Source organism: Neomonachus schauinslandi, chromosome 8, assembly GCF_002201575.2.
Source record: "Neomonachus schauinslandi chromosome 8, ASM220157v2, whole genome shotgun sequence".
In the NCBI taxonomy this organism is placed as follows: Eukaryota; Metazoa; Chordata; class Mammalia; order Carnivora; family Phocidae; genus Neomonachus; species Neomonachus schauinslandi.
In genome coordinates, this window is record NC_058410.1 from 63,866,043 (window position 1) to 63,872,766 (window position 6,724).

Genomic DNA, 6,724 nt, shown 5'->3' on the forward strand with positions numbered 1-6,724 from the left:
AGGCAGAGGGAGAGTGGGGGAACAATTGGCAGGGGCATTTACCGTGGTTTCCAAGGGAAGAAATGGGCAAGTCAGGGGAAGCAGGCTTAGAATGGACTAGTTTGAATAATTCTAGCAGCTTTGGGGCATAGGCACTATTTGTAGTTCCCTGGTACAATTTGTAGTTCCCTGTACATGGCTCTGGGGGTGATTAAAGTAAGTGGATATTGGTCCAGAGTATGAGCCTAATAGGGTGGTAGTTGGGGGTATGGACATAACTAGCTGCTCAAGAAGGGGAACTGAACAACTTCTAGCCAGGGCCTCAAAGCTGAGTCAAGACAGCATTTTGAAAACTATGTTACAGTTGTCTCCTTGATGTCCTGACACCAGTTTGAGTTTGATTATTTGGGTATTTGAGTGGCCTTAATATTAACGGAGACCTTCAAAGAATAGACATAAGTTGGCCTATACAGCATAGAAAAGATATTATGAGAGTAAAAAGAAGGAACATAAGCAGAAATATAAGGAGTCTTTATAGGTTGGCTCATAACTAAGTTTGTCATTTGTAATGCATTAGCCAAGAAAACATCTGAAATTTGTTGTCTCTGATAATATCTTGATGGTATTGCATTATATGTTAAAGGTAGCAGTCATATGTATTTTTGGATGACATTTTGGTGTATTCCTCAGGTCATGGTGGCTGGTCCAACAGGTATGTTTGGTGGAGGGTGTGAATCAATAGTAAAATTATGTAAAGATTGGCAGTTGTAACCAGGGGAAAGGGACAGTTGTGGTGGTGGTCATGGTTGGAGACTCAGGACGGGAGGTCATGGTGAAAAGCTGAAGAGGATCATGGGAAAAGGCACTAGGGAGTGTGTGGTCCTTTCCTCGGGAATTCAGGAGTTGACTTATAGGAGGCAGTTGCCTCCTGGAGAAAGCAGTAATCTCCCTTAACTTTTAATTTGTATTTTTCCAAATTTTATTTAAATTCTAGTTAGTTAGCATATAGTGTAATATTGGTTTCAGGAGTGGATTTTAGTGATTTATCACTTACATATAACACCCAGTACTCAACACAACAAATGCTCTCTTTAATCTCCCATTTAGCCCATCCCCTGCGCACTTCCCCTCCAGCAACCCTGTTTGTTCTCTATAGTTAAGAGACTCTTATGGTTTGCTTCCCCTAAGTTCATCTGTTTTGTTTCTTAAATTCCACATATGAGTGAAATTATATATTTGTCTTCCTCTGACTGACTTATTTTGCTTCGCATAGCACATTCTAGCTCCATCTATGTCATAGCCAATGACAACATTTCATTATTTTTGATGACTGAGTATTATTCCATTATATATATACACACACACACACCCCACATCTTCTTTATCCATTCATCAGTCGATGAACATTTGGGCTCTCTCCATAGTTTGGCTATTGTTGATAATTCTGCTATAAACTTTGGGGTGCATGTACCCCTTCAAATCTGTATTTCTGTATCCTTGGGTAAATACATAGTGGGGCAATTGCTGGGTCATAGGGTAGTTGCATTTTTAACTTTTTGAGGAACCTCCACAAAGTCCTCCGGAGAGGCTGCACCAGTTTGCATTCCCACCAATGGTATTAGAGTCTTACCCTTTCTCTGCATTCTCGCCAACACCTGTTTTTTTTCCTTTTGTTAATTTTAATTTGTTAATTTTAGTCATTCTGATAGGTGTGAGGTGGTATTTCGTTGTCGTTTTGATTTATATTTCCCTGATGATGAGTGATGTTGAGTATCTTTTCATATGTCTATTGGCCATCTAGGTGTCTTTGGAAAATGTCTATTCATGTCTTCTGCCCATTTCTTAACTGGATTATTTGGTTTTTTTTGGTGTTGAGTTTGATAAGTTCTTTATAGAGTTTGGGTACTAATCCTTTATGAGATATATCCTTTGCAAATATCTTCTCCCTTCTATTGGCTACCTTTCAGTTTTGTTGATTGTTTCCTTTGCTGTGCGGAAGTTTTTTATTTTGATGAAGTCACAATAGTTCATTTTGGCTTTTGTTTCCATTGCCTCTGGTGAAGTGTCTAGTAGGAAGTTGTTATGGCCAAGATCAAAGAGGTTGCTGCCTGTGTTCTCCTCTAGGATTTTGATGGATTCCTGTCTCACACTTAGGTCTTTCATCCATTTTGAGTTTGTCTTTGTGTATAGTGTAAGAAAGTGGTCAAGTTTTATTCTTCTGCATGTTGCTGTCTGGTTTTCTCAATACCATTTGTTGAAGAGACTGTCTTTTTTTGATTGGATATTCTTTCCTGCTTTGTTGAAGATTAGTTGACCATATAGTTGTGGGTCCATTTCTTGTTTTCGTATTCTGTTCCATTGATCTATGTGTCTGTTTTTGTGCCAATACTATACTGTCTTGATGACTACAGCTTTGTAATATAGCTTTAAATCTGGAATTGTGATGCCTCCAGTTTTGTTTTTCTTTTTCAGGATTGCTTTGGCTATTCAGGGTCTTTTTGGATTCCATAGAAATATTAGGATTGTTTGTTCTATGTGAAAAATGCTGGTGTTATTTTCATAGGGATTGCATTAGATGTGTAGATTGCTCTGGGTAGTATAGACATTTTAACAATATTTGTTATTTCCTTGACTTATAGAATGGCACACATTGCAGTACCCTCCACCAGACTCTTCCTTAGGAATGGGAGTGTAGGGATATATGTGTTAGCAAAGCAAGGATTATACAAGGAATGTGAGTTAAACAGAGAGCAAACTCAGAAAATGTAATAGAATCCCTAATATCAAAGAAAGAAAAATAATGAATGTTTCATGTCTAATTTATCAGCATCTTAAGAAAGGCAACCTGTGAATCTCAGTGAGGCAGAGGTTTTAGTGTTTGGGGTGAAGTCATTGCAAGAGGTGATATCCTCTCTAGGCATGAGCTCCTGGGCCAGGGTGATAATATCTGGGACTGGGGAGCCTCTTTTAGAGGATATCCACTGAAGTTGATGCATGTCTTGTGTTTGTGGCTCTATGGTATTATAACGAGGCAGAGACACTTTTGTAATTTGAAGGCAACATTGTACCGAAAAGCTTGACTTATAAATATTTTTTTTTAAGTCAAAATGCATCTGGATGTACAGTGAGCAAAGGTGATACTGGCATTCCTGATGCTGGTGTAATGGATCACAGCAACAGAACTGGACTGACATAATTAAAGCCCCCATTAAGAATGGTAAAAACTGTTTCCAATAGTTTAAGGTTTTGCACAGATGGGTGATGAGATGGATTCTGTTGCAAATACGTTTTAAATCATATAGTCTGATTTGGGTATATGTTAATAGAGTGTTAGCATATTAAAAAATAATCCAGACACTAATATTTGGGATCTTCTCAAAGAATAGATTAATATTTAGGCCACAAGCCCTGTACATTCATAGTGCCTTCAATTTACTTTTTAGGGTGTCATTCAAGTTATAAAGAGTTAGGTGAAAACAATAAAAAGGGGGGTGCTTGAAGGAAACATAAATGTAGCAGGAAAAAAATTTCCAGAATTAACAAAATCTGTAACTAGTCCCCCCCCCTTTTTTTTTAAAGATTTTATTATTTGTTTGACAGAACAGAGAGAGAGAGAGAGTGTGTGTGTGTGTGTGTGTGTGTGTGTTTGAGTGAGTGCACAAGCAGGGGAAGTGGAAGAAGGAGAGGCAGGCTCCCATGCCGAGTAGGGAGCCTGATGTGGGGCTTGATCCCAGGATCCTGGGATCACGACCTGAGCCCAAGGCAGATGCTCAACCGACTGAGCCACCTAGGCACCCCTAGTCCCCTTTATTTTGAGATATGGAAAACTATTACATGCAAAATAAGAGAACACAGTGCTATACAAAAGTAACAGAAAACAAAACTTTTAGAAATAAAACATAACCAAAAACCTAAAATTTATTTGGATATTCTTGAAATATAGATATGGGGAACAAATTAGTGGTTGCTGGGGGCGAGGGATAAAGGAGGGAGAGGAAAGGTGACCGTACAGGGGTAACACATGGCATATCTTTGTGGAGATAGAATAGTTCTGAATCTTCATTGTGGTGGTGGTTACATGAATCTACACATGAGATAAAATTGCATAGAGCTACACACACACACACGTGTACATGTAAAATAGGAAGCCAATAAGGGCTTAAAATTCATAAATCAAGAAATAACATTGTAAGCATATTACTTTAAAATGTAGAACTAAATATCAGAAGAAAGTTGAGAATTGAAAGACGGATTGGTTCAGAAAATTGCTTTTCATTAGAATCTCATTTGATCATTTTGGCTATGAATTTTATCCCTTCACAACCAAATCAGACCAAATGTAAATAAAAGGTAATTTTTAGCTCACCTAACCATTTTCATACAACATGTTCTTTGGTACCCAGTTGTGGTTTGGAATCATCTCAGTATATGAGAAGTTCTGTATTTCCTTTAAGTAATACACTGGATTTTGACATGAAGATTGTCCAGGTGGGCAGCCCAACATACTGGATTATAACCCTCCCCCCGCCCCGATTGGTAGCAACAGTCTCTTACTTACCAATTTAGCACCAAAACTTTTTCTCAACACAATGTTTATTTAGTTGAGCTGGAAAACAAACAATAATGTAAATTCAGAAGACTAACAAAAACCATTTTCATTTCATAAGGGGTCAGGAGATTAGATGCATTCAGTTTGCCCTATATGAGTAAAATAAGACCTCTAAAATATGAAAATGAAAGACAAGGATGTGTATTGTATCAGTCTGCTCAGGCTGCCATAACAATATCCCACAGACTGACTTAAACAACAGAGATATATTTTCTCACAGCTCTGGAGGCTAAAAGTCTAGACCAAGATGCTGCCAGGGATGGTTTCTGGTGAGGTGTCTCTTCCTGGCTTGTGGATAGCAGCCTTTTTGCTGTGTCCTCACATGGCCTTTCCTCTGGGCCTACAGGGAGAGCAAGGGAGCTCTGGGGCCTCTTCCTCTTCTAAGTACACCAGTCTTATTGGATTAGAGCCCCATCCCCATGACCTTATCTAACCTTGATTATCTCCTTACAGACCCTATCTTCAAATAGTTACATTGGGGGTCAGAGCTGCAACATATAAATTTGGGGGTATACAATTTATAACATGTATGTTGTTGCATTTTTAGGTGGAATACTTTTTTATGATTAAGACACTGAAACCAACATTTTTACTGCAGCAAGTAAATCACAGAGACTAGAAATTGACAGAGCTGATATACATTTCTGTGAATGAGATTTACAATCCATTAGCATTTTCTTTTAAAGAGAGAAAAACTTTTGTTTCTGGTCAGAATTTTTTAGTGTTAGTTTTTGCCATTTGAGGTGACAAACTTAAAATTTTAAGAGATGAATTGTCACTTAGGAAGGTAAGAAAAAGAACATGTTGTAAAAATTTTTCTAATAAGACTCTGCTTACAATCATATACCTAGACTTGCTGCTCTCTGGCAACTAAAGCCATAGAACCTATAGTTTTGGACATCAAAGAGGTTTCCATCTTGTTGATGGCAGTTGAAAGATCTTTATTCTTGAAATTGTTAAATAATTTCAAACAAAAAGCAAATGTATAATGGAATAGTAGACAATTCCTAATACATAGAAAAACTTAAAGCAGACTAAAATATCAATTTCAGGGAGCAGCTAAGTTGGAAAAAGCTTGATGGAGATGATAAAACTTGTCTCTGACAAGCTGTAAGGATAGAGGGGATACAGTAGATGGGGAGACAGCTATGTTTTTTTCTGCTTGAAACCAAGTTTTGTAAGGATGTAGCAGACAGGTAAGACAGGTAGAGTGAGAGACCAGCCTTATGTTCTAGGCTGATCAGATTTCCAGGATAACTGCTTAGAACAAAAAGTCTTTGGGTCATTAGTGCATCAAAGAGCAGGAAGAAAACCACTCAGGATTCATTCACTGACTTCCAGGCACGTGTGCGGTTTGTAAATATGTTTTCAGACTACTCACTGAGTGCCTGCTCTGTCCTTCACTTCTCATGTGCCCAGACTCACTTTTTAAATAATGCTCTTCTGCTTGAATGTGTTGTTGTAGCTTCTGTTCCTAGATATTGAAGGTAGTGTCCTATTCTCAACCTAAGCTTGCAGCTGTTGGACCCTATCCAGAACTTTCTCACTTAAAGATCCTGGATCGCTTTCCTTCTTGTGCAGGTTTTTTATCTTTGTCACCATCTGTGCAAACAGAAAATACAAGTCAGATCAGAAAGAGACTTAAAAGATGAAATATTGTTCCCTAAAGAGAACTGGAGAATATCTACATTGATTTCTTTGTTTTAGGAAGAAGTTAACTCAACCTAAAAGATGTGGGAAAATGTTCAAAGTCCTATAACTTGATATTGGGGACCAAACAGAGATTAGAACCCAATTTTCCAAATTCCTGCTGTGGCCTTAAAAACAAAAACAAACAAACAAACAAAAAACAAGCTTGTTTTAACCATATGGCCAGGTGAAAGTGGCAAGGTATATATTGTATGATTTTGCAAGTGCATGTGTTGCTATAAATGAAACCACTCAGTATTTTGTTTCAGACCTGAGAAGCTGTTCAAATAAGATAGAAAAATAGAGTTAGTGAATTTACCTAACTGCAGCTGATTCTGATAGAGAATGAAAAGCCAATTCTTTGTCACAGCCAGTTTGTAAATGACAAGGGAAATGATCCTCAGCCTTCACTGTCTATAGTGCCCCTATGGGAAATATCGTGGAGTA